The 11,185-nt window shown below is 42.5% G+C and overlaps 1 pseudogene; it reads right to left on the reverse strand.

Annotated features, from left to right (window-relative positions):
- Positions 1-8,916: 8,916 nt before the first annotated feature.
- On the reverse strand, positions 8,917-10,607 carry LOC131749907 (small integral membrane protein 10-like protein 3; annotated as a pseudogene).
- Between the last annotated feature and the right edge of the window lie 578 nt (positions 10,608-11,185).

An 11,185-nucleotide genomic window follows, 5' to 3' on the forward strand; every position in this document is an offset into this window, starting at 1 on the left:
AAGTCTCAGTGTCTTGGGGGCACTTGGCCCTGCTTTGGGAAGCCAAAGAGCCACAGGGGAAGAGGTCCATGAACCTTCCTTGCTCACCCTCCATGCAGTCTCACCTCCTCTCCTTGCTTTTGTTTCTGTGTCCTCATTTTGCCACCGGAGCCATTCCTCCAGTCATATAGCCTTGCAGTAGACCAATATGGGGGCCCCGTGATGCTAGGAGAAGTTTTGTACTTGAAATCTTTCAGGCCCCAGGGTGTTGGGAGGGTTCAAAGTTCCTGCAGCTGGTACCTCTGCCACAGGATGTACTGTAGTCCTGGTAGAGAATTTCTCTCTGAGATCTCCTGGAGTGGGGAGGAGGCTTGCCTTTGAGTAAAGCTTGAATGTTGCATAATGTACTGGACGATTTTATTTCTGAATTTGCTTCTGTGTTCTACGTGGTTTTAAGAGTGATCCGAACAACTCCCTGAGTTTTCAAGAGGTATGGGAAGAATTCTCCCCCTGAAACCATTTAAAGAGATGGTAGCAAACAAAATTAAGTTGCCTTCTGATTACGTGCCACAAGCTGGGCTTGTCTTGCTCAACATACCCAATACATGAATTTCCTTTATGAGGGCTCAGCGTGAGTAAATTTGAAGTGAAACAAACAGTTCACTTACCTGCAGACTCACTAAATCTTCTCCATTATTTCTACTATCACTCCTTTAAAATTTTCCCAACTTATGCCTCTTGGGAAATGTACAGGAAACCTAGTTCAAGTGACCTCCCCTTCCAAAGAGCATCCCCCATTCAAGGCCACTTTAATCACTTTAATAGGGGACAGGGAATAGATTTGGAACTGGAAGGATTTCCTCCTTGGGAAACAATTGGCCAGTGTGGGGACACAGGCCATCTGGGGCCAGTACAGAAGCAGCTTTCTTCCCAGAGGACTGCTGAACACATAGGCACCCTGACCCTCACTGTTTCAGTTATTAGGACCCTCTGTTCCAGAGCCCTGTAATGGGACCTGCAGGTCAGCCCTGCTCTGTGGCTGCTGAGTGGAACCTGGGTCCCTGTGGCAGTTTTGCATTTTCAGACTGGCACTTGGCACTATTTCCCTTTACCCATCTCAGCCTGGGTCACTGGCAAGGGAGCAGGAAGATTCCCATGTATGTGACTATTTGGGGGGCAGGCAGAGGAAGCAGGACCAGGGAAGTCCTCTCTCCTTTAGCGAGCACTGCTGCATGCCAGGCACTGTGCTGGGACTTTACACACTCATGTACTTTCACTGAATGCTCTCAATAGCCCCGTGAGGTGGGTGTTACAATCTCCATTTTGTAAGGAGACTAAAGTTCTGTACTGTCAGGGATTCAGCAGGAAACAGATGGTATACTCAGGGGGGTTAATTGAAGAGAGTTTAAGGAATGGACTATTTACAGAGGTGTGAACAGAGTTAAAGGAACTAACAAGCAACCACAGGGGATTAGCAACAGCTGGAAGCCTCTATCACCAAAGGGTCTAAAGGGAAGGAGGGGGAGAGACTGACCCAGACAGGAGACAGCTGGAGCCAGGAGAGGGTCAGAGGGCCAAGACACTGCATTACAACAGGGCATGGAGGTCGGGGTGGGGGGGAATTGAATACCCTGTTCTCTCTTCTCCCACTGCTCCACCCACTGGGCTCCCACCACTGGTTTCCACTGGCCAAAACCAACTGGAAGCCAGAGGACAGGGATGCCTGGATGACGCAGCCTATAGAGGTAAGCCTCGTGAGGGGCACATGGAGAATAGCCAGCCCATGTTCTGAGAGATTAAATAATTTGACCAAAAGTCTTGGGCTGAAATTTAAGCCTTGGTCTTCCTGAATCCAGAGTACAACACTGCTGTCCTCCCATTGTTGACATTATCAAGAAGAGCAGCTGGAAATTGGAAGAAAAGATAGACAAGGAAATGAAATTTCAACTTGTAGGCCAGTCCTATCCAAAGTATAATCCAAAGAACCCTAGGCCTTTGTCGCCAGAACGCTTGACAAAAGCTTTATTTCACACCCCCCAGGTGGAGCTCCAAAATGTGTTTTAGCATGTTGAAGATTCTGAGAAGTAATTAAACCTAACTAATTTTTACTCTTTTCTCCAACTTAATTGATCATGATAATTTTTTTGTTCCTATAACACCAATTACATCACACAGACTGTATTCTTGGAAACACACTTGGGGAGGTACTGCCATGAGCAGTGCAGCGGTCGATAAAGATAAATGTAGCTGCAGTGTAGAGGGTGGCTTGGAAGAGGGCAATATGGGAAAGAGGCAGACCAAATAGAAGACTCCTCCAGTAATCCAAGTAAGAGATGAGAAGGGCTTGAGCCTGGGAAATTGCAAGAGGAGGGAGAGGAAGAGCAGGTTTCTTTTTGGTGATTGGGATGCATGGCAATGTCATCCACTTGGAGGAGAAATCAGACAGGGACTGCCAAATATTCAGGCTAGGTTGGGATACATTGAACATAAAGTGCTTTGGGATAAACAGAGATATTTTAGTTGGATATTGAGGATATGAGATTAGGGTTTTGGAGAATAATTGCTGTTCAAGGTACACATTTGAAAAACATCAACATACGGTGACCCTTGAAGCCCAGGGAATTGTTGGCATCCCCTAGGCTGAGAAAGTAGAGCAGGGGGTTGAACTTGCCTTCAGGGTGTGAGGGAATCCTGAAATTACTTAAAATATTGCATATCCATGAACATAGGCAATTTTTTTTTTCAGGAAAGAGTGTCTCATAGCTTTCAACATATTTTTGAAGGTGTTCTTGAAAAAGAGAAGTTTAAGAACCACTGGTATAGACTGAGAAGAGAGGAGGATTAAGGGTGAAGTCTGAAGGAGAGTCACCAAAGAAGTCTGATCCCTTTCAGCCAGAGTGGTGGGAGCAATGCAAGGTGCAGGGGCCTCAGGACCCACGGGGACTGCAGGACCCACAGCAGCAGGTAAGTCCAGCAATTTCCAATGAGCAAAGAGGTCCAATACGATTAGGATAATCATACTTTACCTACAGATAATCCTTTGGATCTGGCAATTAGGAGCTTATTGGTGGCCTTAACAAGAATAGTGTGAGTAGGGTACTGCGTGGGTGAGAATAGAGAGGGTGGAATAGTCAGCGACTTGGAAGGAAGTAGAGGGTAAAAGAGACAAACTCCTTCAAGACGCTTGTGGTCAAGGCAGGACTAAGATTGTCTGTTTTGTTTTGAGACTGAGAGCAATAAAAGCAGTTTGGTAATTAGGGCCCACCCCTGAAGAAATGGCTTTAAAAGGAAAACTGGAACTTACATACTGAAAGACAAAACAATTTCTCTGCATGAATAACAAATATAACACATGGAACCCACTGACACACACACACACACACACACACACACACAGACCAGCAGCCAGTGGAAGTAGGGAGAGTAGGTCACAATAAGGATAAACGTTGAAGGTCACAGTTGAGAGGACTTGCTTTTGATTTGAGCAGCTGGGTGGATGGTGGTGACTTTTACAGGACTGGGGAAGAGCAGGTTAAGGGTCAAAAGCACAAGTTCCATTTTGGATATATATATATTTTTTAACTTGAATGAGTTTATCTTTTTCCAGCTTTATTGAGATATAATTGACATATAACATTGTGTAAGGTTATGGTGTACAATGTGACGATTTTGGGGGGGAATATTTGCATGATTTTATTAGCAAAGATAAGCAATGATCTATTCACGATGTGATGGTTTTGATATACACATATATTGCAAAATGATTACCACAGTAAGGTTAGTTACACATCGTCACCTCACAGTTACCTTTGTGTGAGTGTGTTAAAATCTGCTCTCTTAGCAACTTTCAAATATTGTTAACTATAGTCACCATGCTGTACGTTACATCCCCAGAACTTATTCGTCTTATAACTGAACACTTGTACCTTTACCACTTTCACCTCATTTCTTCCCCCACAACCTCAACAATCATCAATTTACTCCCTGTTCCTATGATTTTTTTTTAAGATTTTTTTTTAAGATTCCACATATAAGTGAGAGCATATGCTAGTTGTCTTGTTCTGTCTGATTTACTTCACTTAGCATAATGCCTTCAAGTTTCATCCATGTTGTAGCAAATGGCAGGATTTTCTTCTTTCTACGGTTGAATAATATTCCAGTGTGTGTGTGTGTGTGTGTGTGTGTGTGTGTGTGTGTGTGTGTGTGTATCACATTTTCTTTATCCATTCACTGATGAACACTTAGGTTGTTTCCATGTCTTGGCTATTGTAATAATGCTGCAGTGAACATGGGGGTGCAGATATCTTTTTGAAATGGTGATTTCATTTCCTTTGGATATATACTCAGAAGTGGGATTGCTGGATCATATAGCACTTCTATTTTAATTTTTCGAGGAACCTCTGTACTGTTTTGGCACATAATGGCTGCATCAATTTACATTCCCACAAACGATCTACAAGGATTCCCTTTTCTCCACATCCTCAACAGCACTTATCTCTTGTCTTTTTGATAACAGCCATTCCAACAGCTGTGAGGTGGTAGCTCATTGTGGTTTTGATTTGCAGTTCCCTGATGATTAGTGCTGTTGAACACCTTTTCTTGTACCTGTTGGCCATTCGTATGTTTTCTTTGGAAAAATGTTTATTCAGGTCCTTTGCCCATTTTTAAATTGAATTATATTTTACCACCGAGTTATATGAGTTCCTCATATATTCTGGGTATTAACCCCTTATCATATATAATGTATTTAGCAAATATTTTCTCCCATTACACTGGTTGCCTTTTCATTTTGTTGATCATTTCTCTTGCTATGCAGTCTTTTAGTTTGATGTAGTCCCATATATTTATGTTTGGTTCTGTCGTCTGTGTGGATATCTTAAATTATGTTAGTTTCAGGGGCCTATTAGATGTCCAAATGGGAATGTCCAGATGGACATAAGATCTGAAGCTCAAGGAGAGGATAGTGCTAGAGATAAAATTTAAGAGTTATCATCTTTAGACGGCATTTGAGCTATGGGCCTGCATGAGATCACCTTGAGAATGAGTATAGGTAGAGAAGATGCTCAAAGACTGAGCTCTTGGCACTCCTGCCTGTAGAGGTTCAGAAGGAGGAGAAGGAGACTTGCACTTGGCCAAACTCAATTCACAGTGATCTTGTACCCCGCCAGGAAGAGTACTCTGGGAGAAGTTGCTTTCTAGGTAGAGTACTCATAAACTGTATATTCATAACCACTCTGATAGCCACTGGGGTACAGTCATCTTAGCAGTATTGCCTGTTCTGCATTTATTGGCAGCCCCAGTTTGCACGTGATGAAGTTAAAGCCCAGAGAAATGAAATGAAGGTCAAAGATCAGAGGAGCTTATTTAAATTTCAAGGCCCATGACCATTAAAGGCATATGGCCATGCAGGTGCTACCCAGCACAACTTCAAAGGCACCATTTCCATAAACTATAGTGTGAGTGGCGCCCCCTGGAGTTGTGCAATACACAGCATGCACAGTCATACGAAGCAGCCTGTACCCTTTCTTACTATGTCTTGCTGCCTTGGCATCTTCCCTACATAGTTCTGCTACTTTTAACATAAATAGCTAAGTCCCTTCCAAAGCTTCCTGGTAAAAGGTTTATCGCAGTGATTACAGGCTTGAGCTTTGGAGTAAAACAGAAATTTGTTCCAGTCATAGCTGAGTCTCTTACTAGTTGTAGCCCCTTGAAGCTTTGGTTTCTTCAACTGTGAAATGAAGGAAATAAGAGCTGCTACCTCAGAGGGTCATGCAAGCGTTACAAGAAAGAAGGCATGAAGAAAGTTTAGCAGCCTTTACTTAATACTTTTTGGCTGGTATTAACTCACTTTTGTTTCTAACTGCAACTTCCTCAGCCTAGACCTTGGTTCTCAAGAGAGACTGAAGGTTTTATGGAAAGGATGGGAATCAAAGTGGATTCAAATCCACAAGCAACTTAATGAAAAGGGCACCGTGGATCAGGAATAAGTGTGAGGGACAGATATGAAGCTCAGCATGTGAAGAATACAATTTGGGTGGTTTTCTTTGTGTCTGTTACTCTTCCTGTTCAGAAAAATGCTTGTTTTATTTCAAGTTTTTAAAAAGTCACTTGTCATGAATTTGGTTTTCTTTCTATTTAGTCTGTGCCACATAAGGAATTCCAGAGTTGTGTGAAGAAAGAAATTTTGAAAACCTCTGAGATTGAGGATATTGGCCCTGTCATTCCGTTGTGGGGCAGGGCATTAGGAAACTAAAGGCAGGGTGACCCAAGGGGTTTAAATCTATTTACAACCTAGTTACAGTGTATCCTGTTTTCTCCCTGCTGTGCTGGACTGAGCATCTAACAGAAGACTCTCCCACACATCTGAAAATAAAGTGAGGTTCTGACTACAGTGTCTGTGAGAAATTGACACAGTATGTTTCTATTTTACTTTCGTCAAAGGTGCATAATGTTTTCCAGGTTTTTCCGCTCTTCTCCATTCTTTAAAGAAGTGAGAGGAAAGACACTGGTGCTGAAAAGGTGGGGGGTTGGTTCTGGCCAAGAGCCCAGGATTGTCCTTTTGGCCTCAGAAAGGCATGTGAAGATGGTTTGAGTTTTAAATCATGTTAGGGGGAAGAAATTTGTGTTCTGGAGTCTGACATCATGGTCCTCTGTGGCCTTCCACCCCCACCTCAAATCACTGCAATAAGTTGATGTTGGAAAAAGTTGCTTTTGAATGTTTATTCAGAGCACTTATTTTGAAACACCTCAATCTGGTGAAAGAATAAAGCATGGTCATCCTGCTTCTGCCATCTCGATGCATAGCTCATCCCACAGGAATAAGAACAAAGGGTGACTTCCTTGGCCACCTTCAAGAATGTGCAAGGTAGGGACTTCCCTCGTGGTGCAGTGGATAAGAATCTGCCTGCCAGTGTAGAGGACACGGGTTCGATCCCTGATCCGGAAAGATCGCACATGCCCTGGAGCAACTAAGCCCGTGCACCACAACTACTGAGCCTGCGCTCTAGAGCCCACGAGCCACAACTACTGAGCCCGTGTGCCACAACTACTGAAGCCCATGCACCTAGAGCCTGTGCTCTGCAACAAGAGAAGACCCCCACGCACCGCAACAAAGAGTAGCCCCGCTCGCTGCAAATAGAGAAAGCCTGTGTGCAGCAACGAAGACCCAACACAGAAAAAAAAAAAAAAAAGAATGTGCAAGGTGAATCCTCCCAAGAGAGGGGATGATCAACCCTTTTTTTTTATTTTGGAAAAATTTTACTGTATACAACAGTAGAGAGACTGGCATACTGATACCCCATGTAACCATCATCCAGCTTAATAACTATCAATTCATAACCCATCTAGTTTCCCTCTATACTCTCTACTCCCCACAAGCCAGATTATTTTGAAGCAAATGTCAGGTATTATATCATTTTTCCATAAATAGGTGTGAGTATTTAAAATCTAAGAACTATTTTTAAAACAACCAGAATGATTTCTACACCTAAAGAAAGTAACAGTCCTTAACATCATTATATATTTAGCCTGTGTTCAAATTTCCTGATTGTCTCATAATTGTTTACTATTTTTAGTTAGAATCAGGATCCAAATGAAATCCATGCATTGAACAGTTGATATGTTTGTCTATTTTAACCTAAAAGTCACCCTCTTTCCTTTGTCTTCTTTTCTTTGCAATTTATTCATTGAGGAAACTGGGTCAGTGTCTTATAAAGTTTTCCATATAGTCTGTATTTTCCTGCTTTCATCTTTCTCTGACCCCTGTATGTCCTGTAAATTTGTGGTTAGATCTAGAGACTTAATCAGATTCCAGTTTGAGTTTGTTGGCAAGAATACGTCCTGGATGGTGTATATTTCCATCAGGAGATGCATAGTCTGGTTGTTTCTTTGTTTGTGATATTAGCAACTATTGATGATCATTATATAGATCCATTAAGAAGTGTAAGTTGGCAATAGTCAAATTATATCTTTCCTTTACAATGTATTTAGCTGAAATACTCTATAGAGAAACTTCTCCTAATCCACTACTTGGCTGAATTACAGATTGTACAGCAAAGAGGCTACGTGCTTGATTCTTTTCCTTTATTTACAAGTTTTCAAAATAATGAGTTGATTCCCTAGGGTCCACCAAATATGACCAGTACACTTTTTTTTTGACTAATGAAGACTTAAGCACATCATAATAAATTCATGGATTTTTAATATGTTTGATGGTTTCCATACATTACAGTGATTATTCTTATTAGTGTTCAAATTGTCCCATCTTTGACTAGTGGGATCCTCTTTAAGTTAGCTCCCAAATTCTTCTGACATAATCTTAGTGGTTTTTAATAGTTTCCTTGCTTTCTAGCATGGCAACACAATCCAAGCTTGCCATGTAATTTTCTACCCTAGATTTGGAATCATCCATTTCTCCAAGGAGCCCTGGCTATTTTTGGTGGAAAATAGGATTTAAGGATCACAATCTGTGTACTACATGTCTTTATTCTACTTGGTTCGTTCATTGTTTCTAGGCCTTTTCCATGGACAGAGCTAGAAAATACTTTTTTTTTTTTTAAGATAAAATATATCATGAGTTGGGCTTCCCTGGTGGTACAGTGGTTAAGGATATGTCTGCCAATGCAGGGGACATGGGTTCGAGCCCTGGTCCGGGAAGCTCCCACATGCCACGGAGCAACTAAGCCCGTGAGCCACAACTACTGAAGCCCATGCACCTAGAGCCCGTGCTCCGCAGCAAGAGAAGCCACTGCAATGAGAAGCCCGCACACCACAACGAAGAGTAGCCCTCGCTCTCTGCAACTAGAGAAAGCCCCTGAGGAGCAACAAAGATCCAACTCAGCCTAAAATAAATAAATTTATTAAAAAGAAATATATATATATATTATATATCATGAGTTCATACTGATACTTGCATTTCAAATTCAGGATTTCAGGATTTTTACTTAACCACATCAGTCTCATATCTATATTTCCTTTCCCTAGTGTCAATTCTTTTCTCTCACTCTGATCAACACTCTTTTTTTTTAATTGCAGTAAATTCATTTTTAATAAGTTTTAACTTTTAATCAAAGTAATACATGCATATAAGGGATTTAGGAAAACCAACCGGTACAAAAGGACATATAATGAAAAGCAGTAAATCCCCATCCACCCTTCTCAACTTTTGCTTTCCCAACCCAAAGGCAAAAACTTTTACATGTCTGTTTAGAGGTTAACTCCATTTTTCCCAATAATACGTTTTTCTTACTATTTCTTAACCTGATGACATAAAGCATTTTCTGCTGACTTCCTGCCGTCCCCTTGGTTTTCCTCCCCCCTCCATTTGGTTGTATCACTATTTTTAACTTTTCTGTTGGTTACCTTGTTTACTTAAAAAAATCTAACCCCTAAATCTGTCTTATTCTTTCAACTAGAGACAGTATCTGGACTTCCTAGTTTAGGAGAATAACATCACTATTCCATTTCTTCCTCTCTGCCTGCCAACTTGTTGCCTGCACTTGTCAAAGTTGGTTAACATTCCCACTCTGTTCTATAATTGTCTCCCCTTCTTTGCCTAGAGATTTACTCTAAAAATGAAAATGTGTAACTAATATTTCCATCACAATGATGATTTAAACACTGTTCACTGAATAGCAAAGTTGAACGCTATGATTGGATTTTCTGTGACTGCAGAGTCTTGATCCACATGCCAGTGTTCAGATTCCCTTTCTCACACTCCAGGCAACAGTTGAAAAACAGGCCACATCTGAGGTTGCTTCATATGTGAAGCATACTCTCCTTGTACAGTTTGAAATGTTTGTTTTTCCCAGTAGGTTCTGTTTGCCGTTGTTTTTTCTTTGGGGATGAAGAAATGTCTGCCTTCCAGATCATGTTGTAAATTTCCTCCGTCTAACTCCATCCGTCTGTTGCCTAGAATCGAATTCATTCAGTTGGAAGTCTCTTCTCTTCTTTTTCTAATTTGGAAGATTTGTCTCCTATTTGGACCATTCTTGTACAGCTTATCTTTTTTTAAGTTGTGAGTAACTTTTCCTTTTTTCCCCCTTAGGGCATCCTGTGCTTACTGTCATTTCCCTACGTTCAGTGCTGTCTTTTGTTTTATGGATGCAAGAACTTCTCAAATATTTCTGAGGATTTTCAGATTTTTAAGTTCTGTTCTTTGAATTAGCTATTTCCATGAGATTCAACATTTGTTATATCTTAGGCTTTTTTGGTTATATTGCAGGCTTTCAGCAAATGATTTCTAGCCGCCCATTTACATGAAAAGATGGAGCAATGGCAAGACCGGCAGGCAAGTCTGTGTGCGCGAGGCGAGCTGGTCGCTTTGCTCTAGGGCGGGCGAGCTGGTGGGTGGAGCTCAGCCATCCTGCTGGGCACTCCCCCAGAGTGCCACAAGTTAGTTGCTCTAAATATGTACATGAAGGCGCACGCTGAGAATCACCGAAGCCACGACGTAGAAGTAGGGGAAGTTCATGCACAGACCTCCAGGCCAGGTCGAAGAAGATGATCAGCGTGCGCGTGAGCCCCTTGCAGAAGGCGCCGAACGAGCCGCCGGTTGCGGCCGAGAGCGACAGCCGTACGGCTGTCGTACAGCTGACAGCCTACGCCAGGCCCGATAGGGCCGCCGCCATCGGTCTGGTGTGGCCTCCCGCCGGCTCCGCGGCCAGAGGGACGCTCGCGGGGGAAGCGGCGCGGGATGTGGATCGCGCGGCCGCACATGCGAGCTGCGGTGCCGGGCGGGCGTCTTCCGCCTCCTCCGGCTGCGCTCGGGCCACCAGCCAGCACTGTTCTTAAAGATGCTCAGAGAAAGAGATGAGTCTTTCAGCAGCAAAACACGATTCTGCTTTCCTCCCTGCATGAATCATTGATTTGGACAGGGGAAGGTGCAACTTCATTTTAAAAATTAAAATTGAGATGATTGTGTTTGGGTGCTGTCCTATAGGTTTTCTTTTAGAGAAGCTAAAGTCACAGGACATTTTAGCCTTCTGTCTTCTGATTATCTCAAAGGATTGGTTGGAAAACCAGACTTCATTTTTCCAACCAGTTCCCAGAAATGGTTGGGTCAGTCTCAGGGGGACCACCTGGCTTCCAGAAAGAAAAAGTAAGTGGTCAGACTTGGTATTTCTAGGAGTTTGAGGTTTGACAACAGGTCATGGAGTTATGCGGTTCTCAAACCATTTCTGGGTGTTGAAAGTTATCAACGTGAGGT

This window comes from Kogia breviceps, chromosome 1 (assembly GCF_026419965.1).
Source record: "Kogia breviceps isolate mKogBre1 chromosome 1, mKogBre1 haplotype 1, whole genome shotgun sequence".
Classification (NCBI taxonomy): Eukaryota; Metazoa; Chordata; class Mammalia; order Artiodactyla; family Physeteridae; genus Kogia; species Kogia breviceps.